Source organism: Hemicordylus capensis, chromosome 4 (genome assembly GCF_027244095.1).
Source record: "Hemicordylus capensis ecotype Gifberg chromosome 4, rHemCap1.1.pri, whole genome shotgun sequence".
NCBI classification, from domain to species: domain Eukaryota; kingdom Metazoa; phylum Chordata; class Lepidosauria; order Squamata; family Cordylidae; genus Hemicordylus; species Hemicordylus capensis.
In genome coordinates this window covers 27546014-27572791 of record NC_069660.1, presented here as the reverse complement: position 1 = coordinate 27572791, position 26778 = coordinate 27546014, and the positions used below count along the sequence as shown (strand labels likewise).

General features: G+C 44.3%; 1 long non-coding RNA gene across 4 annotated transcripts in view; it reads left to right on the top strand.

Annotated features, from left to right (window-relative positions):
* Window positions 1–26778, top strand: part of LOC128324780 (uncharacterized) — a 164981-nt gene that overhangs the window by 113793 nt on the left and 24410 nt on the right. The window contains exon 3 of one of the 4 annotated variants that reach the window (XR_008307094.1): window positions 7913–8090. The exons of the other annotated variants lie outside the window; for them this stretch is intronic. This is a non-coding gene — a long non-coding RNA (uncharacterized LOC128324780). Of the gene's footprint in view, window positions 1–7912; window positions 8091–26778 lie in introns of those variants that run through there. 4 annotated transcript variants of the gene reach the window in all.

Sequence of the window (26778 nt, the reverse complement as noted above, 5' to 3'; positions counted from 1 at the left end):
CATTTAGGGAGTGAATGCCATTTCCTGATGATGATGATAAGGAGAAATAGATTTGGGAGTCATCCGCATACTGATAACAGCCTGCACCAAATCTCCTGATGACCTCACCCAGCGGTTTCATGTAGATATTAAAAAGCATTGGTGACAGAATGGAGTCCCTGAGGGACTCCGTATAATAGCTCCTGTTTCAAAGAGCAACCATCACCAAGCTCCACTATCTGGAATCTGCCTGAGAGATAGGAGCAGAACCATGGCAAAGCAGTGCCTACTATCCCCAACTCCCCCAGGTGATCCAGAAGGATACCATGGTCGATGGTATCGAACGCCGCCGAGAGATCCAAAAGAGCCAACAGAGTCACACTCCCTCTGTCAATTCCCCGGTAAAGGCCATCCATCAGGCTGACCAAGGCAGACTCAACCCCATAGCCCACTCTAAAGCCAGTTTGAAATGGGTCTAGATAATCGGTTTCCTCCAAAACTGCCTGGAGCTGGTTAGCCACCACTCTCTCAATCACCTTGCCCAACCATGGGAGATTGGAGACTGGCCTATAACTATCAGTCACTGAAGCATCTAGGGAAGGCTTCTTAAGAAGTGGTCTAATCATTGCCTCCTTCAAACAAGGAGGCATCCTACCCTCCCTCAGCGATGAGTTAATGATATTAACTAGGCATCTCCAAGAATTTCCCTGCTAGATAGAAGCAGCCAAGTCGGGCAAGGATCCAGAGAACAAGTGGTAGGCCGCACTGCCCCAAGCAGCTTGTTCACGCCCTCAGGCATCACATATTGAAACTGATCCAATCTAATACTACAAGAGAGATTGCAGGACACCTCCTTAATAGATTCTGCAAAAACAGTGGACCATGTGACAACAATCCTTTCATGAAAACATGCAGTGTTTCTGTGCTATTATTTGTCTTTTTAAAGGTTGGGGTTTTGTGGGGGGAAACAGTTTGACTCTTCCGATATTGTACTGTGTTGAATGTTGTAAATGTCCAATGGAGTTGGAGTTTAAACTTTTAAAAAGCAAACACCTGCATCCAACAGTCCTTCTGCAGCATCTATAGGCTTCCAGTTGGCTAACAATTTTGTGGGTATGAAGAAAGGAAAATGCTTCCCTCTTGTGGTCATGAAATTAAACTCTTTCACAAGATCTCAAGGCCTGTGGAAAGGTGGGGAATGATGCAGAGAATTCCAGCCGCCGGGACTGGAAAAGTGTTTCAGATTCTTAGGCATTGTCATCCAGCCTTTCAGAATCCAGATGATCAGCTGGAAATGTGTGTGTGTATTTTGTGTGTTTGTTTTAACATGCTGGAATTCTCATTTTGAAGCTTTCATATTACCATGTAAACTCCATTACCAGGGGCATAATTATAATAGGGCAAGGGGAAACAGTTGTCTGGGGGCCCACTGCCTGGGGGGGGGCAGAGGCAAGTCACATGACTGACTCCCCCAGCTGCGCACCTGCCCGGGCTTCCTTCAGTTATATTCATCCTTCAAAACTGATGTGAGTGTTAAGACCTGGAGCTACCAGAACAGCATGTCTTTCTCTAGTACCATTAAATGACTTGCATCGTCCACAATTTACAAAACCTTTTAAAAAATAATTTAGGATGATGTTCTGTTGTGGTGCGCGCGCACACACACACACACACCTATGCTCTTTGTTACGATTCAGCCTCATTTAAGATTTCTTTACTTCATGAGCTGAGCTTCAGTGAGGGCTGGGCATTTTAAAATCTTGTTTCTGGGTCCACTCCAACCTTGCTATGCCCCTGATTGAGACCCACCAAGTGGTGAGGCTATCTCTTATGATTAAATTTATTCTATCTTTCCTCTGGGAAGTGTGAGGAGGAAACATGGTTTCAGGGTGGTTGTACATCCACGCAAGGCCAGCTCTACGTCTGAGGGGGCCCTTGACAAGCTGAGCTCTCGTGGGCCCCCCTCCCCTTACCAAAGCAACAGATGTGGGTTTCTTTCATGGCGAGTGAGGCTCGCCTTGGAGGAGGGGTAGCACTGTATGTTAAAGAAGGGATAGAATCTAACAAGCTAGAAAATCTAAGTGGACTGGAGTCCTCCACAGAAACCCTGTGGGTGACTATACAAGGCCGGAAAGGGAACGTGCTACTGGGGACGTGCTATCGCCCTCCGGATCATAATGCCAACAGTGACTGGGAGTTGCAGGAGGAAATCAGGGAGGCGTCAAGGAGAGGCAGGGAGGCGTCAAGGAGAGGCAGGGCTATGGGTGATTTCAACTACCCACACATAGACTGGGTAAATTCACATTCAAGTCAGGACAAAGAGGTCAGATTTCTAGATACGCTAAATGACTGTGCCCTAGAACAATTGGTCATGGAAACGACCAGAGAGAAGGCGACCTTGGATCTAATTCTGAGTGACACCCAGGACCTGGTGCGTGATGTCAGTGTCATCGACCCTTTAGGGAACAGTGACCACAGTGCCATCAAATTCAGCATACATGCGGGGAGAGAATCACCAAGGATGTCAAACACAGACATTTTGAATTTCAGAAGAGGAAACTTCTCCAAAATGAGGAGTATGGTGAAAAAAAAGCTGAGGGGGGAAATCAGGAGAGTCACTTCGCTCCAGAGTGCATGGAGTTTACTCAAAACCACAATACTAGAAGCCCAGTTAGATTGTATACCCAAAAGGAGGAAAGGTACCACTAAGTCCAGGAGGATGCCAGCATGGCTAACGGGTACCGTCAAGGAAGCCATAAAAGGGAAGAAGACTTCCTTCTGAAATTGGAAGGCCTGTCCAAACGAAGAGAACAGAAAGGAACACAAACTCTGGCAAAAGAAATGCAAGGTGACAATAAGGGAGGCAAAAAGAGAGTTTGAGGAACATTTAGCCAAAGTATCAAGTGGAATAATAAAAACTTCTTTAAGTACATCAGAAGCAGGAAACCTGCCAGGGAGGCAGTTGGACCGTTAGACAATGAGGGAGTGAAAGGGATTATTAAGGAGAATATGGAGGTTGCAGAGAAGCTGAATGAGTTCTTTGCATCTGTCTTCGCAGCGGAGGATACAATGTGTATTTTGTGTGAGGGTCTTCCTAAAAGCAAACAGAGAAGGAGATGCTCTAATTTCAACAGGGTGCATACTCCAAAGCCCCAGGGCAGCCACAGAGAAGGCCTGGTCCTGAGTCGCCACCAAATGAGCCAGCGGCAACCGTAACTGGACCTCTCCAAATGATCTTAATAGGCGACAAGGTTCATAACAGAGAGAAGGCACACTCTTAGGTACCCTGGACCCAAGCCGTTGAGGGCTTTATAGGTCATAACCAGCACATTCTATTTTGCTTGGAAACATATCGGCAACCAGTGTTATACAATCTCTTTAGTGTTATATGGACCCTTTGGACTGTCCCAGAGACCAGTCTGACTGCTGCATTCTGTACCAATTGTAGTTTCTGGACTATGTACAAAGGCAGCCTCACACAGAATGAAAGTGCATGAATGGATGCTCGGCATGAATGTATTGGCCTTAAAAATGAGGCCTCTGCTGTTGCTGAAGCCATCCACACCAGATCCTCATGTTACTGCCCCCTATTTCACTTTGGCAAATTTTGGGAAAGTGGGACTGGCAGCAGGGGAGGGCTGTCTGGCAGTGGGAATTGCATTGGGGCAAGCCCACTTTGAGCAGGGCCAACCTTTGAGAGGATTTGAGCTCATCTTGTAATGATTCACTGCTTTTCAATTATCTTCTGAAAATGCATGAATGGCTGGAAGTATCTGATGCTTCTTCAAAAGCGTCCTCTTGTTTTCACTGTCCAATTTACAAGCAGTGAAAGTGAAGGGGTGGTGGTTTTTTGTGGAGTGGAGATGCATATTCAATGAGTTTTCCAGAGAGTGGTGATATCGTGGAGGCCCTTTGTGATCTAGCTCCTACTCCATCTCGTCTGTGCTTCCTGGTGGCTCCGGCCAGCTGCCATTTCCACTCCCCACCAGAATGTATGTCTGCAACACATATCTGGGAATGATGTATCCAGGAACAATGTTTCATCATAACTAGAAATGACCTCTGTTGCAATCTCCACCATATTAACACTTCAAGAGTTGCTAAGGTACACTCTGGGGTTCCCCGAATGGGAAGGGAAAAGAAGGTAAATTGTTGTCATAATAGCAAGTTGGAGACAAGCTCAGAACAAAGGAGGCTTATAAGCCAAGTGGACATTTGCATGCTGATTCAGATTCTGAAATTTTGGTTTTGGAGAAGTCTGTTACAATTCCAAATTATAGTCATCTCAGTGAAAAGCAGGTATTGTGTGATCTGAAACATTCTTGCTCAGGCCAGGCTCGGACTGGGCAACAGGGCATATTCCCGGTGCACCCCACCCGCAGGACGCCCCTGTGCCCTGCCACACTCAGCAGCAGTGAATACTTCCACCCTTCCACCATTCTGCTCAAAACCCGGTGCCCTCCCCACATACATTCCACTGTCCTCTCAGTGCCCCCAGTCCAGCCCTGGCTCAGGCAAATTGCTTTTTGCACTGTGCTTAAGATTGGTTTGATTTATATTTAAGCTTATGAGTTACCTCTACTAATGCTAACTGGGCAAAAAAAAGAGAGAAGGATCTTTTAAACTGGGGCTTCCATATTTTTAGCAGGGAGTGAGCTGTTACTCCTATTCAACCGAGCCTATTCCCTCCCAGGGGGTGGTGGTTCCCCTTTGGGTTTCTCTTTAGATTGTGAGCAGTGCTGTAGTGACCTTGGCAGTGGCCTTTGTTCAGTTCTTTGGCAGGCCCCGGCTGCCGCTGCAGACCTCACTCACATGCCCCCCCACACACACACACACTTGCAGCCTTCCCCTGCCGCTCACCTGCCATCTCCACTGGCCTCTGCCCATCATGGCCTGTCACTGGACTGTGACATTATTATACTGCACCGCAGCTGGCAAAGTTTAGCAAGCCGGGCCACACGTGGCAACTGTGGGCTTAAGTCAGATGCGGGGGGGGGGCATTATTTCGGTCCCAAACGGGGCCGCGCGGCCCCATTTGGAGCCAAAACCAGCCCACGCTGCGTTGGCAGCGTGGCCGGACTGACTCTCTCTGCCTTAAAGATCTTAAAGAGCTGCTCCTGGTCTCAGTGCCAATGCAGTGGGGCCTATCGATCTCCCTCCCAAACAGGGCCACACGGCCCTATTTAGGAGAGAGATGGGCCCATACTGCATTGGCAGTGTGGCCAGAATGGCTCTCCCTGTCTTTAAGGCAGGGAGAGTCGTTCCAGCCTGCGCTGCCCAATGCAGAGCAGGCTGATCTCCCTTCCAAACGGGGTCGCACAACCCTGTCTGGAAGGGAGACCACGCCCCCGCATCTGACATCACATGTGGGGGCGTGGCTAGCCATGCCCCTGAGTCTGACATCAGATGTGGGGGCAGGGCCAGGGGGCTGCAGTGGTGGCCACACACAGGCCGCCACCAGCCCCCCTACAGTGCTGCGCAGCGCTGGCCATTTAACTCCTGGCCAAGGCTGCGTGACCCCGTTTAGGAACTAGACTGGGGCACAGCACAGTCAGGAGTGGCTCTCCCTGCCTTTAAGGCAGGGAGAGCTGCTTCTGGTTGTGCTGCAAATGCAGCACTTGTCATTTAACTCCCAAATGGAGCTCATGCCCCCACATCTGACATCAGACGCAGGGGTTGTGTTGGGGCTGCAAGGCACAGCCCCTGAGGGGCGGTGGCCTGGGTTCTTTGAACCCTGTCGCCCAATGGTGGCTACACCCCTGGGGAGGTAGATTTTGCTATGAGAAAGAAGTAAAGTAAAGGTAAAGTGTGCCGTCAAGTCGATTTCGACTCCTGACACCCACAGAGCCCTGTGGTTTTCTTTGGCAGAATACAGAAGGGGTTTCCCATTGCCTCCAGTGTGAGATAATGCCTTTCAACATCTTCCTATATTGCTGCTCAGGGGCGTAACTACAATTAGGCAGGGGGAGGCCATTGTCTCGGGGGCCCCCGCCTTGGGGGGCCCCTCAGAGGCTCTCCCCCACCCAATCTTCCTTTTGAAGTCATGCAAAAAAAATCATTTAAAAAATTCATTTAAAAAGTCATTCATAAAAAAGTCATTTAAAAAAAATTCTCAGCGGGGGGGCCCATTTAAGAATCTTGTCTCAAGGCCCACTCCAACCTAGTTACGCCCCTGTTGCTGCTGCTCGATATAGGTGTTTCCCATAGTCTGGGAAACATACCAACAGGGATTCGAACCGGCAACTTTCTGTTTGTTAGTCAAAGACTTCCCCGCTGTGTAGAGAGGTGCAAATGCTCATGTCCCTACCTTGACTGTGACATCTATTATGCCATAGAAGTATGCATTTCAGAGAGGGATTTTTTTTACTTACCCATGTGGGCTCAGATTAGGAGTGATGTACTGAACATACAGTAATTAGGAGCATTCATTCCAAGTGAATCCAGGAAGGTTTATTGTGCTGAAGTATAAATTGTCCTCCAGAATGATGCCAGCATACTTCTGATAGAATACCCACTTTCCAATTAATTATTTGGGCTGACTCCAGATACCTCCAAAGCTAGATTAGACCTCAGGAGCTTTCTTATAACGATCCAGCCATTGGTCCATTTAGCTCAGTACTAAACGGCACCATCTTGGGTGGGGGTCTTTTCCAGTTCTGCACCAGGGATTGCACCTGGGATCTTATCCATACAAAGCATGTGCTGCACTTTGATAATCTCCCTGATGTTGTCTTTGAAGCATTGCATTGCTTCAACTGCCTCAAATATATCCTGAAGGAGGGCCTAGTAGGTTACTAAATTATATTGTGCAACTATAGACTTTTCTAGGGCTAGGTGCTTTCAGCTGATCTATCTATCTGTCTATCATATTTTTATACAACCTGATATGTACATCTCTAGGCAGTGTAAGTAAAGTATAGTTGTGGCATCGAGTCAGTGTTGACCCCTGGAGACCACAGAGCCCTGTGGTTTCCTTTGGTAGAATACAGGAGGGATTTACCATTGCTGTCTCCCGCACAGTATGAAATGATGCCTTTCAGCATCTTCATATATTGCTGCTGCCTGATATATGTGTCTCCCAGGAAACATGCTAGTGGGGATTTGAACCAGCAACCTCCCTGGGCAAGTTACTTCCCCACTACGCCATTAGGTGGCTTCTAGGCAGTGTACAAAATTTAATATAAAACAAAATAAAAGCAGTTAAAAATTCACAAAATACAGTAAAAGCAGTCTGATAACACCAAAGGGGGACATTACATTCCTGCGGCGGTTAGGATCGATCAGGCTAAAATACTGGATACATACTCAGATGTTTTATGGGGTTCAGATTTGTCCCACCTATAATTTTAAGCCCTTAGAAGTAGTGCAATCTGGATTTCTTCGTGCCATTTTTCAAGTCCCCTGATGCGTACCGAATGCCATCTTGCATCTAGAAACAGGGCTGACCAGAGTCGAGGCACAGGCTTGGCTTCGTACATTTAACTACTGGCGTAAATTATATGCCTGCCCTCAGGGCCTTGTCTCCTTGGTTCTGAAAGATGAGTTTTACTCATCTTGGTGCAAGAGCCTCTACGACAATCTGGGCAGATATGGCTTCTCATCACAATATTTATTGGCTTTGGGTCATGATGCTGCCAAAGAAAACTATTAAACAGCGTGTGGCAGATATGGAGAAGCAATTGGATTTAAGTCTGATTATCACCAGTAGTACTTTAGGCAGTTTTTTAAACTACCCGCAGCCAGCCACATACCTTACCCACTTGACCACCTTAAATCAGAGGAGAGCCTTTTCGCTGACGCGGTTGAATGCCTTGCCTTCTGCCGTTTTGGATGGCAGATTTAAGTGGATTCCGCTAAGGAACCGGTTATGTCCATGTGGCTCAGGTGACATTGAGTCTGTCTAACATGTTCTTTTACACTGTGCCTATTACAGGGATATTCGTACCATTTGGATCAAACCATTTTTTAAAAATTGGCCTGGTCAATCAGAAGAGTATTACATCTCCTGTCTTTTGGCAGATCAACATGCAGCGGGGACCGCAAGATTCTGTGCAGCAGCCTGTAAACTGAGACGGGAACAACTTAGTTGTAACTGAGATTTTTGCATAACCTGATATGGTGTTATCAAGTTTTAATGTTTGATTTAGTTTTTATGCTGTTTTGTACTCTGAGTGTGTATGTTGACTGGTCATTGACCATAATAAACTACTGCTACTACTACTACTACTACTAGCAGTCTAATAAAATAAAAATAAATTAAACAGTTTAAAATTAATCTCAATTAAAAGCCAGCAATAATGGATGCGTCTTGAGGGTCTTCCTAAAATCAGCCTTACTTACCAAGTAAGGTGAACAGAATTAATCCCATAAATAAAGCAGGAACTAGATGTGATCTCTTGTAATCAAGTATAGTTGGTGGTTCTTTGGCAGAAACATACAAGCATCATATCTGGACATTTTGAAAGAAGTTATTATAGTAATTCTGCTTTTGGTGAGAGGTACCAAAGTTGTCATATTTTATGAATGCAATTCTTGGACTTGTACCAAGCATTTTCTGCTTATTAGAAAATCACCTGGAAACAGACCAAGCCCATAATGTACAAACATACCCTTAAAAACCTGCTGAGGAATTACAGCCACTTTACTTTTTGTGGGTCACTTCTAATCAGACTCACCTTTGCCTTGCTCCCACAACATATTCTGAGAGAAGAAAAGAAAAGTTTTTCCTTTCTCCTCAGTTGTAACTTCGTGTTGTTGACCCAAGAGAGAATTTTTACCACAGAGTTACAAAATTTCTGGGAAAGTGGAATTACTAATTGAATCGTGGATGTCTACAAAAAATCAGGCCATCATACCACAAAATTACTGTTATGATAGGAAGTGGCTCATATGATAGACAGTGGTAATAAAATATTGTAAAATGTTCTAGAAATAATCACCTGGGATTGTAAGAAGCAAAGAAAAGCAGCAGGAGAGGAACAAGAATGGTTTGGGTTTTTTTAACATAACCGACAGTGTTCCCGCTAACAGGGATTCGCAGATGTTGTTGACTATAACTCCCATAATCTCCAGCTAAAGGCCTTTGTAGCTAGGGATGATGGTAGTTGTAGTCAACAACATCTGGGAATCCCTGTTACAGGGAACACTGATATACAAGGAGAATTAATTCCTCTGTGGGAGCCCTTCTGCATCTCTTTCTTCTGAGCATGGGTGGAGCTTGTAGCTGAATGTTGAGATCCTCACTAACAGATCACACAGGGATTTACTTTCAGTCTGTATGGAGCACTTTTGGGAAATAAGTAAGAACTACCTCCCACCTGCATGAGCATTCATGCTTCAAATGTGGGGTCACTAGCAGTGTTCCCTGTAATAGTAATTTCCATATGTTGTTGACTACAACTTCCAGCATCGTCAGCTGCAAAGGCCTTTGGCTGGGGATTATGGGAGTTGTAGTTAACAACATCTGAGAATCCTTGTTACAGGGAACACTGACCACGAGTGGTATGTGCATGGCTTTTTCTGATGCATATGTGCAGTGGGAATACCAGCTACTTGCTGCAAAAAGACTATGAACCTGCCCATAGGCCTGTGCGCAGTTCCAAAACAACTTGAAGAGCACCTCAACACCATAGGGGCCACAGAAATCACCATCAGCCAATTACAAAAAGTAGCTTTACTGGGAACAGCCTATATTCTGCGACGATATCTATAACAGCAACAACATTGACAATAAAATTCAGCCATCCCAGGTCCTTGGGAAGGACTCGATGTCTGGATAAAACAAACCAGTCAATAACACCTGTCTGACTGTGTAAATAAATAAATAATAATAATAATAATGCTGAGATTGGATCTGACCCAATTTAATCCAACCCTGTAAATGTTGGTTTGGGGTTCTTTGGACCCTTCTGTATGTCTGGGTTGGGGTTGGTGTCAGGACTGGGGTCGAATCAGGGTTGGACAAACCTTGAAACATTGTTATTTTAAGTAGCTGAGGATACTCACTGTGAACCTGGAAGACAAATATTGTAATGACTGAGAATCACAGGAGAAGTGATGTAACATCAGATAATCTAAGGGGAAGTGATGTAACACCAGAGAATCTCAGAGAATCTTGACAATCAGCTCCTTGTGAGTGAAAAATGAGAAACAGAGTGAGTGAAAATGAGATGCACAGGCGGGTGGACAAATAGAGGGCAAAAATGCCCCCTACCTCGGTTCATTAAGAAGAGAGAGCAGACTCTCACTGCCATTTGGAGCTCTAGAAAGCTCAGATTTTTTACTTGGGCTAGCCAAGTTTGGGTTTGGACTCTCTCCAAACCCCTCCAATTTTGGTAAAACTGGATTGTTGTTGTTGCTGTTGTTGTTATTAATTCGATTTCTATACCGCCCTTCCAAAAATGGCTCAGGGCGGTTTACACAGAAAAATAAATAAATAAGATGTAAATAAATAAATAAGATCATGTCTGATTTTACCGATCCGATCTTGCACAGGCCTACCTACCCACACTCTTAGGTATTCAGCAGGAGCACTGCTCTGTATCCTCTGTCTTTGGAGATGAGGTAGGTGATTACAGTGAATCTGCTGCAGGATAGCTGTACCACTGGTGTAGCAACTAAGACCTTTTCAGCTGGAGAAAGCAAGCCAGAAGAGCCTTGTGTGTTTACCTGCTCTGCTCATTTGTCTTAACGCAAGAACAAACTAAAATTCTAAAAGGCCATTTTGCTGCTGGACTCACTGGCTGTGGCTGCCTTGTAGGTCTCCAGCCCAAGGGTAATTTTGGCTGTTGGGTAAAAGAACACGCTGCCTGTTTCTTTGCTTCCCGAAAAAGCCAGTCACCACGTAAAACCGTTACAATTTCCTGCAAACCAATGAAAAACTTGGCATCGGCAGCTAAGACATCTTAAGCTCTAAATTGCCTGGGCTCATTTACATCAGTCCACTGAGCTCATGCTTCCCAGACAGTCTCCTCCGCACAGGAGGTGCCGACTGATGAAGTGTACCGCTTTGGAAATGTTTGCTGTTCATTTGTATATGCACATAGGCAATTACTGGTAACCAGAGCTATAGCTGGGGGAACTTGGCTTTGTAATAATAATTGCAGATGCTGTTAGGTTCCAGCTGACCACAGACACCCTTGCTGGTAATTTGGAGTGATAGGCTGTGGTGACGTTAGTGTGGGCTGGGTTGCTACATGAGAGTGATCCCACCTCTCCTTGGTTTCATGAGGCTAATGTTTGCATTCATGTCTATGAGATTTAAGAGCAGGCACCCATTTTCTCAACGAGGTATATCCTCTGTACTTGGCAGTCTGCATGCTTGTGGCATTCAGGGCATGTGTGTTTGTTCAAGGCTGATTACTGTGCATGAGGAATTTTCAAAATTGCTTTTGTTTGGGTTTGTCGTCTTTGCAGGTCGTCTAAGTCCAATACTGCACTGCCATACAGTCCTCCATGAATATGGGGAAGACTGTGAGCCCTGTCTTCGTTAAATTGGGTTCTTCATGACTTTGCAGTTCAGAGTTTGCAGACCCCTAAATCAGGCAAGGGATCATGGACGATATAGGAACTCCTTTGGCTCCCCATTGAATGTGGCTTGCATGGGGCTCCCCTAATCTTCATGATGCTCCAGATTCATACATGGCCACATTCAGCGAGGAACAGAAAGTGTCTCCTTAGCATAATGGAGTCTGTGATTCCTTGTGCAAAACTGTTCCAGGACCTGGAGGCTCCAGCCAATCATCACTGCCCAAAACTAGATTCTGTGGTTGGTTTCTTCAAAGCTCAACCCTGGAAAGGAAGCACTATATCTGAAATCTGAATTAAACATGGTATAGTGTGCTTCCATACCAGCCCCACCTCTCTCTAAATGTAACCAGTGTCTTCACAGTAGTGTGTGTGTATCTACCATCACCTGAATAGACAACTCTGAATTTAAGATGACCCCCCCTCCAGATTTTGAACATCAAAGAACTTGGAAGGGAAACCTAGTTTTGGGGAGGGATGGGGAGGGGGGGAGAGGGGGGGATTCCTTGTACATGTTGCTACAGAATTGGGGGAAGAGAGGCTGTACTGTAGTACTTGTACATTTTGTATGTGTATGTTGCATGCATGCCAATAATGCATTAGAAAACAAGAAACTGGTTTGCACATTTTAATGAGAGGGTGTGTGTGTGTGTGTGTGTGTGTGTGTGTGTGTGTGTGTATACCGCCTCATAAAAATGTCTCAAGGCAATTCACAGATAAACAATAAAACCAGTATTAAAACCAATCAGTAAAACAGTTAAAAATTTAAAAATCTTAAAACAGTTAAAAACAACCAATTAAACAGCAGTAACGGTAACCATAAAAAAACCAGCTTACAGCTACTTGAAGGCTTGCTGAAACAGATGTATCCCAAGCTCTCTTTTGAAACCTGCTAGAGATGAGGAAACTCTTACAACAGGAAGTTCATTCTAAAGCCTCAGGGCAGCTATAGAAAAGGCCCAGCCCTGAGTCGACACCAGATGGGTTGGGGGCAGCCGCAGACGGACCTCTTTTGAAGATCTGAATAAGCAGTGATGGTCCTAAAGCTGAAGGCACTCTCTTAAATACCCAGGGCCCAAGCTGTACTCAAGCTCTGTTCTGCCTGGAATCAAGCCTGCCTCCACCCCATCCTTCATTCCTCTGCAGCTGGCACAGGCAGAGAAAACACTATAATTCCACAGTAGAGCACATGCCTCGCAGGAAATGTCGATCCCTGGCATCTCCAGATAGGGCTGGGATTGAGAAGGACCCCTGCCTGAAATCCTGGAGAATCACTGTTAGGCAGAGTAGATATTATTGAGCTAGATGGAGCACTGATCTGCCTTGGTATCAGGCAGCTTTGAATGTTCCAGGGGTGGCTGAAAAGCCCTTCCAAGCACTTGCTCTCCCCTTGTCTTGCCCGGCGGTACTCCTAGAAAGGAGAACCTATATCACCATCTCGGCTCACCCATGAGAGCGGCGAACTTTAACAGTGAGGCTGCTGAACTTTCCTGAGCATTGGGACGAAGAAATGTCTGCCACTATCTATTTGGGGAAATTCCCCAAGTAGATAATGGCAGACCTTTCTTCTCCCAAATAGCAGGGGAAGAACAACTACCAGCAGAGGGAACCAGAACTGCAGCAGGAGCAACAAGCTAGTGCTTGTCAATCTATTGGTATATTGTGGAGTGACTGTTAATAGAGCCTGTGGATTGGATAGGCACAGAGTCTCCACAAGCTCTTGCTAAGGAGGTGGGCATTTGGGGGTGCTGAAAGGGACTGAAAAGCATGCCAAATAATGGGAGGATTTTTTTTTTAAGGAAAGCCTGGACCTCCCCCTGCAAACCAAAATATGCCCCAAAGAAGCAGGGAGCATATTTGCTTTGCAGCCACAAAATGTTAAAATGAAGGTTCTCAAAGGAGGTTCTTAATAGAAGATACAGGGTATATAAAATAAAAAGTGGGAGAAAATGCCAAACAACCACACACACACACACACACACACACACACACACACACACAACCCACAACAGAGTGGACATCCTAAAAAGAAAACAAAAAATGTGTGAAAGCAAATAAAATAAAATAAAATAAAAGGATGAAAGCAACAAAATATAGTAAGTAAAGTGTGTGTCAAATCAGTTTCGACTCCTGGCGCCCACAGAGCCCTGTGGTTTTCTTTGGTAGAATACAGGAGGGGTTTACCATTGTCTCCTCCCACGCAGTATGAGATGATGGCCTTTCAGCCTCTTCCTATATCGCTGCTGCCCAATATAGTGCCAGCGGGGATTTGAACAGCCAACCTTCTGCTTGTTAGTCAAGCATTTCCCCACTGAGCCACTTAAGGTGCAAGAAAATATACCATGCAAGAAAACTGTTCCAACAAGACCCTCCCAGGTTGCATTTCACTTTTCTGCTCCCCATCAATGCCCTATTTCTGTCCCTTCCTAACCAATGTAACACATGAGATTTCAGTTCCTGATGTGACATTTTTGTTTCTGGTGAGGGTTAGGGTGAGGAAGTGATGGTGAAGAAGTGATGGTGCGGGTGGCAGTGTCCAATACCTCCACAGTATTAGATTGGGGGTTTAAGCACATTTGTATACCCCCTGAAGTGCCAATGTGGAGAAAGACAGACAGTTTTGAGATAAGAATAAATACTGTAGACATACGGCCAGATGTTCAGTGTGGCTTTAGGGGCCATGTTGCATAACACCTGCAAAAGAGGCACCTTTTACCGTGGTGATTCTCTTTATTTAGCAGGGGGAGAGTAACTGGCCCTATCCACCCCCAGCACAGTACTTCCAGTGACTGTAGCTGGGGTCTTTCTTGTTTCTTTTTAGAATGTGAGCCCTTTGGGGACAGGGTTCCATCTTATTTGTTTGTTATTTCTCTGTGTAAACCACCCTGAGCCATTTTTGGAAGGGCGGTATAGAAATCGAATAATAATAATAATTATTATTATTATTAAAAGCCATAAATCTTCTAATATGCATTTCTGCTGTACAGAGTTTCTGCCAGCCAGGCATTCTCTTAACTTATACACCTATCAAAACTGTGAATTAAAGCATACATTACACTTCTAACATGGATTATACATGAATAGCTTAAGATACAGCATTCATTCAGGCATTTGTGTATGTATATATATATATCTATATATATTCTTCCAAGGAGCCATGAATGGCTCCTCCATATGAAATGGCCTATGCAATGCAATCCTGTGGAGGTTTACTCAAAAGTAAATCCATGGGGGCCCAGATACGTGTGTACATAGCATTGCAACCTGTGGTGTTTTTTGGTTAACCCATTAATTGATCCAGGCCAGTTTTTGAATGGTGCTTTAGTTACTTTTATTCCAGTCCTGGATTAGAGGCGGGGCTAACAAACAGCCAGCAGCAAGAACACTGAAGGCAGGCTGCACTTGCCTCTGTGTAAATAATATCTGTTTAATAACAGTCTCATTAAACTGTTAATATTCCTGATTCAACTTCACTTTCTTGTCCTTGCATACCACAACTCTTGCATCTGGATTCTACACAACCTAGTCCTGCTTACTGTAAATACCTACGCATAATTAACCCTCCTAAGCTTGTAAAAAAGCATTTTGCTAATCTGATATTGGAATCCAAAAGTTCTGAATTGAGTCATAGTGAGATATATTTGACAACAGCTCCAATTTAATATAAAGAATATGCAGTTGCATTTAGGATTATTTTTTATAGTACAGGGATACAATTATATAGGGATGGTATTTGAACTTTGCAATTACCTCCAATGTTAATTTCTATGGAGTCCAATACCTTACTTAACGCATGTTTTCCTTCAATATCTGCCCTATTCATCCTCAGCACAGCATCCCACCAGTGGCTGTTGCTGGTGTCTATCTTATGTTTCTTTTTTAGATGATGAGCCCTTCTAGAACAGGGAACCATTTTATTTATTTATATCTATGTAAACCGCTTTGGGAACTTTTGTTGAAAAGCGGTATATAAATATTTGTTGTATAAGGTATGAATTAAAAATACTGGTTGACATCCTGACTAAGGATGCACTTGTGGAAGGATATTGTGGAAATTTGTTCTGCGAAGTCTGGAGCTTGTGTTCCATACCAGTGTTGTGCTTGCATGCATGCATTTGCACAGCAGTTATGCAATCTGCGGCATGCTGCATCTGTTTTATAGGGAACTACTGTGCAAGAGCACTATCACACAAAAATGCAGTTCTGCAAATCCACCTTTTTTAGCACAACTATGTATCTTTTTGCATTAGCACAATTCTGTTACACAAAGTTTTATTAGGATGTCAGCCACTGAATGGTCAACAGCACCTTTTCTTAATTGCTGCATCAATAGGAAATAGATATTGGGTTTAAATGAGCTTTCACTACCTGGGGTCATTTGGACCTATAGAAACACAACAACAGGCCATCTGCTGGGACTGGTATTCCTTTTTTGTTTTCTCCCAATGCATATCAATACGATTTTTGTCAAGAGAATATTTAGTGTACTTACAGTCCAGCTCAATTTGCCATTGAGCTGGTCTATAAATAAGCTAAAGATTCCCTTGACAAAGATCAAATTATAATTGTATTGGGATCAAAGAAAAAGGAATGCCATTTCCAGAAGATGGTCTTTGTGTATCTCGTGTGTGCGTGTGTGTGTGTATACACGTGCACACACGCACACACACACACACACACAGAGTGAGTCTTGGGTAGGCAGTGTTTATTTTCCTTCTGTCCAGTCATGTTACACTGAAGACTGTCCCCCAATGCAATAGCGCCTAGGGCAAGCACTGAAATTGCGCCCCCTGTCCAAACATCTGACACCCATCTTTCAGACAACTTTACCATAATATCAGCTCAAAAATACAAGTCAAGCTCATTAATCTTTTAATATTTCAAAAACTATTTAGCAGTGGATGTAGCCAGACCCAAAAATGATGGAAAACAACAAATTTCAGGATGCTGGGGCTCATGAAATACCCAAATACTATGTGGAGGTGTAGTTGGAAAACTAAACAGAAGTGCCTGTCTAATTCTCTACTATGCATCTACTAGCATCACTATTACATAAGTTTTAAAAATCAATGGAGAATTTGACTTTTCCCAGATACTCTAAAAATAATTAAAGGATATGCAGAGAAAACTGTGTCACTGCTTGGAATATATTCTAGTATTTCAGAAAGACAGTTAAAATGAGAGCAAGAGAGCAAGAAACTCCCAGTGGCCCTTAATACTAAGGATTTCACACTGATTCAAAGACAAACTCACCATTAATAGCCATATTATTAAGATATCACAGTTAACTCACTTATCACAAGAAGCAAAATAAGAGCAAATGAATACAATCCTAGCTCATAAGCTTCAGCTCAGTATTCACAAGCCCTGATTCTCTGTACATAGTGCCAATCTGAATATGTGTACAGTGACTTATATTATATTAATTTTAAATTTTTTTTAACCTGTAGCCCCTTTGAGGGGCTTCCTAAAGGCTGGGGGGGGGGCTGCAAATGTTCCCCCTCCCCCTGCTGGCCTCTAGGGCCTCGCAGGGACCATTTGAGCATGTGCAGTGGCTATTTTTAAAAATATATATATATATTTAAAAATGGCCACTGAAAACAAAATGGCCACTGTGCATGCTCAAATGGCCTCTGTGAGGCCTGGCCTGGCCTAGGGCCTCACAGAGGCCATTTGAGCATGCACGGTGGCCATTTTATTTTTGGTGGCGCCCAGGGCACGTGCCCTGCCTGCCCCACCCTAGATACGCCCTGCCCTGTTAATGAAATCCTCAAATTAAAACAAAAACAAAAGACTAGAATTTGGAGGAGTGGGCTGAACATGACAATAGATTTATTATTGCATTCATCTACACAATATATTCATTTATTGTACAACATGTACAACATGTACATCTCTTTATTATAAGAGAATTCAGGAAATATTAAGAAATACTGGTTGAGGGGAACATTTCACAGATTTTTAATACATCTTTGATTGATTATGACCCCAAATATGTAAGAAAGTTAAAATCTTAGTTTTCTCCATAGTTCCACATGCCACAATCCTGCTGTATCTGAACAACCATGGATATTAAATAATGGATTAGAAATGTCACTGACAAAGGTGAATGATTTTGCAAGGTGATGGGGCAGAAATATTGTCTGCACTGAAAATCTCTGTAGCACCTTCTGTGCAGTTATGGTACATTCATATTGGAATTTAAATATGATGTAGACTGATTATATATACTGCAAAGCTCCCCACTCATTTCAATAAGATTTGAACATGTACAGCCAGGGAATAATCTTTATAGTGAAGATTATAATAGGGGATAATCTTTCTATTTAATATAGAGATGAAAGTTTGGGGCGGTGTACACAGTTGATAAATAAATAAATATACAGCTGCTCTATCTTGCAGTCTTGCTGTGATGTCTGAAAGCTCTGCATAGCTTCTGGTTTGAAATCCCTACTAGCTCATTCACCACATCTGTAAGTATTATGGGTCACCTTTTGCCAACATTTTTGGCCCTCTGTCCACCTCCTCTCCCCCACTTAGGTACCTCCTTTGGTATGTCTAGGAAATCATCCCATTGAAGTGGAGAAAATGGATCCTTGGAGACAGTTCCTTCAGCCTAAATATCTGCATCTGTTGCTTGCAGGCAGCAAAAAGGGAATTTGATGCCAAGTCTTGTGAGACGAGACAGGCCTTTAGCAATGCTTTCACCACCCTTCAATATATGGGCAAAAGAGTGTGTGAAAAATATGTTGAGCATTAATTTAAAGTTAACCCTATGTAGGAGACTTCAACAATGTGGTTTTAGGAAAGATTAGCCAAAAGCATGGAGAATAGATCATGGCAATTATTATTAGCTATGAAACAAAACATAGGCCTTCCATGTCCAAAGCCAATATACCTCTGTGTACCAGATACTGGGGCAAATAAGAGGCAAGAAGGTAAAGCATCGTTTTGGAAGGGTCTTGTCGGAACAGCTTTCTTGTTTGGTATATGGTGTTCCGAACACAATATGTTCTCTTTTTCTTTTTGTTAAGCTTTGCTTCGTTTTTGTTTTTTAGGATGTCCACTCTGTGTTTTTGTGTTTGACATTTCCTCCCACTCTATATACCCTGGGTCTTCTGGTGGTTGACAGGAGGCAAAGAACCTCCTTTTGGAAGCTGCATTTGAGCATTCTATGGCTGCCAAATGTATATGCTCTCTGCTTCTTTGGCAGTGCTTCTTGATTCGGGGAAAGGTCCAGGCTCCCCTTCCAAAAAACTAACATTTCCGGCATGCCTTTTAGTCCCCGCAAACACTCCCAAATGCCCCCCCCCTCCCGTAACAGGAACTTGTGGAGTCTCTGTGCCTATCCATGGACTCTTAGCATTCAGCAATCTATTAGTAGCCTGGCTGCCCCAGCTGCAATTCTTGTTCTCTCTGCTGGTAGATGACCTTTCCCAAGTAGGTAAATGATGCAGCCTCTTCTCCCCCCAAATGCTCAGGGAAAGCAGCCTCACCATTAGAGTTAGCAGCTCTCATTGGTGAACGGAGATGGGCTCCAAGTGTGGTGCAGCCACACATGAAGTACTGCATACAGTTCCGGTCACCATACCTTAAGAAGGACATTGTAGAACTAGAAAAAGTACAGAAGAGGGCAGCCAAAAAGACCAGGAGTCAGAGCACCTTTCTTATGAGGCAAGGCTACAATACCTGGGGCTTTTTACTTTAGAAAAAAAGATGACTGAGGGGATACATGACAGAGGTCTATAAAATCATGTATTGTTTGGAGAAAGTTGATACAGAGAAATGTTCCTCCCTCTTGCATAACTCTAGAAAGGGTCATCCAATGAAACTGATTGCCAAGAAAACTAGGACCAACAAAAGGAAGTACTTTTTTCACACAGCACATAATCTTCTTCTCTGACATAAAAACATAAGAACAGCCCTGCCGGATCAGGCCCAAGGCCCATCTAGTCCAGCATCCTGTTTCACACAGTGGCCCACCAGATGCCGCTGGAAGCCTACAGGCAGGAGTTGAGGGCATGCCCTCTCTTGTCTTCATTGTTGTTTTAATTTATGTAAACCGCCTCAAGTCTAAGAAAGTCAGGAGGTCAATAAATTTCTTAAATAAATAATCAACTTCTGGGATTGTCTGCCACAAGATGTGGTGACAGCCAACAACCTGGATGGCTTTAAGAGGGGTTTGGATAAATTCATGGAGGAGAGGTCTATCAATGGCTACTAGTCTGAAGGTTATATGCCACCTCCAGCTTCAATGTCAGGATGCCTCTGAATACCAGTTGCAGGGGAGTTGAAGGGGCATGCCTTCAGCGCTTGCCTGTGGGCTGCCCAGCGGAACCTGGTGGGTCACTGTGTGAAACAGGACACTGGACTAGATGGGCCTTGGGTCTGATCCAGTAGGACTGTTCTTATGTTCCTGTGATGGTGGCAAGGGCTCTCCTTGGTAGGAGAACAGGGCAAGGCAAGAGGAGCCCTCTCCCCAGATGCATTGCAGTACAACTTTTCTATGTCGCATGTAGTTTGGCCCAAAGCTCAAACTAATGTTTTCTTGCCTGTGCTGTCTGCAACATTCCTTTTCAAGTGCTCTCATAGCAAAGTTTGGTGTCTCAGCCCCTCCAGTGGAGGAGACATCTCAGTGGCTACAGCTGTTGAGAGCAGCAGGCTGGATTCTTTCTCCTTCCTTTTGAAGGCTGCTGGCTCTGAAGAGCTGAAGTTGTTTAAGCCAATATTCTCTGCTGCATTTCTGGTTTTTATTGTGAGACATTAAACAGTCACTTTGTATTAAGAGAGTCAAACCAGTGTTACTTTGAGTTTAACAAAAACTTCCACCAAATCCCTTTCTGAGGCCTCATTTTCAAGCCAAAGCATTACCCGGACCATTATCCTACTGGGGAAGCTTTAGAACTTGTTCTGCAAATATCCAAAAATATGGGCTCAGAAATATTCTAATAAGGTTGCCAAGTGTTCAAGCAACAGAAGACAAAACCCAGCTTAGAGCAGTCTTGTGTGTTTAACAGCAGTTTGTTCAGAAACCAGCAGTTGGTACTTTCCACAGCAAGGAGATAAACACTGAGCCAGTTGGACTAAGTGATCCAGAAAAACAGTGCTTGTTGGGTGGCTGTAAGGTATTAATTCTAAGCCCATGTGCCCCTTCCTTTCCCCTCCCCTTTCTTTCCCACCGCTGCAGAGGTATGGTGATAGAATCCCGATGTGTTAAACCAAAGCTCTGTGTGTTGTCTGAACATGGGAGCTATGGTTTACTAACCAGGATATGAACCTGGGATAGTAGTTTAACTGGTAACCAAGATGCCTTCCTGTGTAAGTGAAGAGGAAAAGGGAAGGAGGGAGCACACAGGGTCAAAGCTCATTCTTGTGGGCTTGGAACTCATTCCTAACCTTGGTTTGTTCAGATCATCTGAACCAGCCCATTATTGCAGAGGCATAACTAGGGAAAATGGCGCCTAGGGCAAGCACTGAAATTGCGCCCCCCACGCCCACGTCCAGACATCTGAACACGCATCTTTCAGAAAACTTGTATTTTACCATAATATTGCCTCATATATTACCCCAACATATATGCCCTTCTCCATCTTTTATAAGCGATATCCTAGGACTCTAGCATATATAAGCTACATCCTAGGAGTCTTATCATATAGTCCTGCAACCAAGACACCTGCATCTTGTTTGTTCAACTGATACTGAATTGAATTGAACTGAATTGAATTGAAGAGCCAGCATGGTGTAGTGGTTAGAGTGCTGGACTAGGACTGGGGAGACCCGAGTTCAAATCCCCATTCAGCCATGAGACTTGCTGGGTGACTTTGGGCCAGTCACTTCTCTCTCAGCCTAACCTACTTCACAGGGTTGGGAAACTTAAGTATGTAGTACACCGCTCTGGGCTCCCTGGAGGAAGAGCGGGATATAAATGTAATAATAATGATGATGATGATAATTTCTTTGCTACAGAAACAGAAAATGCATCAGCTTCTCATGTTTGCATCATATATCCCTGTATGGAGTACACTTCAGAGAAGTAGAAAAACAGAGCTATAAACCTTGTAATCATCACAAAGATTGTCAGCAACAATATTAGTTAGGAAAATCAGACTCTCAGAGAACACTGTGGAAATGTTTCATTCTTATCAAGACGCAGTTCTGAAGGAATTATTATTACTCTGCTGTAATGACCATCTGCTAACATCTGCTATAAGCTTGAAGTGGATAGTTACTCTCCAAAAAATCCCGCCAATGTACAAGCACTGGCACCCCCGCACGTGAACCACAAATAGTAAACACACACACACACCCCGATCCAGGAACAAGGAATGCCAGAAGCCAGATTTAAATAGTATGTGTAATCTGTTTCAAGTGGCAAGTCTAGATAACTTTACTAGAAGAAAGTAGGGGCACTATTAAACTTTGGTTCCTATGGAACAAATAATGAACTGGGGCTTTCAATTAACTGTACTAAGCTATTGTAGGTTTGAGAGTACCAGCCCCCTGCACAGCATTAAAAATGCACTTCAGTTTGACTTTATAAACTGTTCAAAGTAACAAACAAATGCACATCCAGCATTGTGAACTACGCACGTTTTACATTCATTATTTAAATACTTGCGTTATGAAATTAAGTCTACAAATATATAGTTAGAAGTAGATGAGGCAATCTGGCTGCATCAAACCTAGTAGATCAGTATCTGAACATCAAAGAGATCACAGACTCCTTCATGGGGTAATATATGAACAACTTTTGTTTGAGGAGTCTTCCTTCACATTTTTATGCTTTGCTGTAGCCACAATTTCTGCTGATCCAGTTCCTTTCCTTTTAGTTCCAGATCTTCAATTTCTGCTTCAAGATATTTCAGTCTATCTCAACTTCCTTTGTATTGCAGCCAGCACCTATACCTTTCCACTGGATGCTGTTTTTTTGACTTTTTTTAGCACTTACATTTATATACCACTCTATAGCCAGAGCTCTCTAAGCGGTTTACAATGATTTAGCATATTGCCCCCAACATTCTGGGTACTCATTTTACCGACCTCGGAAGGATGGAAGGCTGAGTCAACCTTGAGCCCCTGGTCAGGATCGAACTTGTAACTTGTTTTACCACTGCGCCACCAGGGGCTCATTTTTTTCAATGAGATCTATCCCTTCCAAAACATTGGTGATGTCATAGATCCACCTTTTTTGTCTCACAGCGAGTGTATCAGCAGCCGCTTTCAGGTCGAGCACTGCTCAGCCTGAAAGCGGCTGCTGATACACTCGCTATGTAAGACACTATGTAAGACAAAACGACAGAGGCGTATCTAGGGAAAAGAGCGACTAGGGCAAGCACTGTAGTGGTGTGCCCGAACCGGTCCGGCGGCCATTCCAAAGAATGGCCGAACTGCCGGACCGGTCCGGCCCTGCCTGGTTCGGGTCCGGGTGGGGGGGTATGCCTTTAAGGGCGGGGAGGGCTTGCTTAGCCCTCCCGCCTCCTTGCCCCCGCCAGCGCCCGTATTTTCTAGTATAGGGGCACTGGAAACTAGCCGCCCCCCCCGCCGTCGCCGCGGCGAAAGAACTCCCCATGCCAGCCCTCCCTCCCTCCCAGCTAGCTGCCCGCCCGCCCTCCCGCCCGCTGCTCACCCGCTCACCGGATAGTAAACGAGAGGAGCTCCGGCACAGAGCTCCTCTCGTTTGGAAGGCCTCCGGCAGAATGGTGTTTTGTGCGCGCGCGCATGCGCGCACCACAAAGCACGCCGTTCGCCGGAGGCCCGGTCTACCCACCGGGAAAGGGCCGGGTAGACCGGGCCTCCGATCGCTGGGTAGACAGGGCCTCCGATCGCCGGAGGCCCGGTCTACCCAGCGATCGGAGGCCCGGTCTACCCGCCGGGAAAGGGCCGGGTAGACCGGGCCTTCGATCGCTGGGTAGACCGGGCCTCTGGCGGAGGCCCGGTCTACCCAGCGATCGGAGGCCCGGTCTACCCGGCCCTTTCCCGGCGGGTAGACCGGGCCTCCGGCGAACGGTGTGTTTTGTGGTGCGCGCATGCGCGCGCGCGCAAAACACCATTCTGCCGGAGGCCTTCCAAACGAGAGGAGCTCTGTGCCGGAGCTCCTCTCGTTTACTATCCGGTGAGCGGGTGAGCAGCGGGCGGGCGGGCAGCTAGCTGGGAGGGAGGGAGGCCTGGCATGGGGAGTTCTTTTGCCGCGGCGGCGGCGGCGGGGCGGCTGGTTTCCAGTGCCCCTATAATAGAAAATACGGGCGCTGGCGGGGGCAAGGAGGCGGGAGGGCTAAGCAAGCCCTCCCCACCCTAAAAACAAGGCCCCCCTTCGGTGCCGGTCCGGACTTCTCCGGACCGTGCACATCACTAAAGCACTGAAATTGCACCCCCTGTCCAAACATCTGACACCCATCTTTCAGCTCCCATCATCCTCAGCCACAAAGGCCATCGCTAGGGATGATGGGAGTTGTAGTCCAACACAATCTGGGGACTCAAAGTTAAGAATCCCTGGTCTACTCTGGCAGCAGCTCTACAGGGCTTTAGGCAGGAATTTTCCCTAGGCTTGGAGATGCCAGTGACTGAAGTTAGGACCTTCTAAACACTAAGCAGATGTTTTGCCACCGAGCTACATCACCATCCTGATTAATATTTGCAAAATCTCAAAAATTATAGTAGTCGGTGCTGTCACCCAAACTTGTAGTTAATAATTAATACCCAATAATTAGTTCTTTTATTTCTGCCTCTAGGCATTTTGGAATGCCTTGATTTCTCGCATAAAACCAAAATATTAATGTTCTTGTTGCATGTAGCATAAGAGCATTAAAGAAGGTAGGCATGGAGTTTAAATCTATAGACACATTGACACAAGTAATAAAGATAGGTTCACCATTAGGAATTCAGATAATTCAAAATACAAAAGAAAGTAAAATGTCTTATTTAGGCAAATGTGCTTCTGTGCTGATTGGCTAAAGTATACATACCAAGCAGGACAACTAAAGCCTTTCAATAATGTTCTGGAAGACTTTGGGGTCAAGCCCCAAAGCTCTAGAGATGTTCTTATGCCCACTTTTTGTAAAACTGGAACCTATCAGGATTGGTTCTATCAGGTGGTGATGAGTGGACACCCTTTGCTCAATCATTATATTACAAATCAAAAAGAGAGATGCTATAGACATATTATGAAAAGCCAATTGGAGAACTTTATGCAAATGAGATTTCCTTCCCCCATGCTAATGAAGGTTGATTTGAATATGTACTTGACACCATTCTACCTGGCAACACGACAATTTAACATTTAAATTTCAGAAATGCAGGCTTTTAGTTGCCTAGGTGATAGACATAGAAGTACACATATTTGGAGAAGAACAATTTGCTTACTTCCAAATGGAGTTTGAACACTTTTAAAATGGAAACTAATAATGTCAATCAGGCCAATATAAGTCAGGTTCATCACATTCATTCAGGTTTTGACATAGGCCTGAGATATTCCCAAATGCCTTGTGAGTTGACCTAAGAAATGATACAAGGATACACATGATTTGCACACATCAGGAAAAGCAATTGTACTTCTACATAACATCGAATCAAGCCTATGCAATCCTACAAATATTTTTGAAGGTGAGCCCCAGAGGAAGCAAGGGATTTTGAGAAAATAGGAAGTTGTCACACTGATCCCAGTGTCACAAAGAGAGGACGACTAGCCCAAGCGTGTTCAGGTGCAATGAAGTTTTAAGATGGGTGGGATGTGGATCAACATGCCATTTCCTTACCCAACAAAGACACACAGACACTGGGTGGGTGGGTGGGTCTCACTGTACTTGGAGAGCCATGAAACTCGATGGATGAAATCTGACAAAGAGCTCATGAAATGTATAGCATCTGGGACAACTTACTGCTGGAGACACATTGTCTTATTAAATAAGAGTATGCATTTCATGGTCCAGAGACATAAGGAATTTCTGGAATGTAACTCATCAGAGGGTACCCATTAATAGGAAGAGCATTTGTAGGCCTTTGTTCTCATTGGGATCTTTCAATAATGTGTTCTACTGTTCATGGGTGGTTTATATCTCAGCATGATGTTTGAACCATAGATTATTGAACCAAATGGTTCTGAACAGAACTGACATCTCAGGATCTGTTTTGCATATTATTCTGGCTCCAGCAAGCTCTAGAGTTATTCCCAGATACTGTCAACTCATATAATGCTCTTGTATTCTTATGAAGAAAATTCTTTATTAAAGGAACTGTATTGCTTAATTAATGTTATAAAATTTATCTAAATGAGGAAAGCTGAAAGATTACAAGTTGGTGTCTAAAGTCAAAATACTCTGTTGTATTTGGGGGTTGAATGCATATTGCTCATGGTTCAAAGTTAGTTTGTCAATGTGACTTGGTTTTGGTTATCTCAGGCTCACATGCATTTCACAAAACATATACAACTGGTTCATTAGCATGGGGAAATATGCCCTGGTGGCTGTTTTTTCAGCAGGGAGTTATTTGCACATGGCTTCATGCTGCGGGGTAAATGTTGAGCGAAGCCACTTTGAATCACACTCATGGCATTGAGGGAAGCAGCCCCTCCCCTCTGCTCTCGGATTTTTGTTTTTGCCAGTTTACATGGCATGCCTCCGTGTTTTCCTTCTAGCCAGTGTATATGTATGTGTGAGAGAGAGATTACTAAAGAGCTATATCTGCATTTCTAAAGAGAGTATCCCTCTTATCATGCTAATAATTCTACATCGGTGCCTCTCCCTATTTGCTCCAGTGTTTTCAGAAAAAGTAGCTTAAAACCAACACCAGGAAATACATCAAGATAAGCTAGAATTTGCAAGACAAAGCCCGATTTGTGTGTGGAGTGGGTCCAAGGATCTCAAAGGGACTTTGGGGTAAGTTTGGCTGATGTGTGAATGCACACACTCTCTTTCAGGGTAGAAGCTCTGTTTGTAAAAACTCCTGGGGCATTTATTTGGAGAGGAGAAAGAGTAGACAAGGAAAAGGTTAAGCACATATACACTGCTGCTCCAAAACCTCTTCCCAAAGCAGTCAGTCCTTCCTTCCTTCCATCAGGATTCACATTTGCATATCACCTTTATTTGGGCACTAAGTGGTACTAGTAGACTGAAATAATCAACTTGGGCCAAAATATAAATTTTACACTTCTAAAAATAAGTCTTTAATGAAGTCTTCCAGAAAGGCCCTGTTGCAGGCTTGTCTTTATTTCTTTTTCTATGTCAACCACTTTTGTTTGAAAGCAGTATATAAATATTTGCCATCATAGTCATTTGTCTG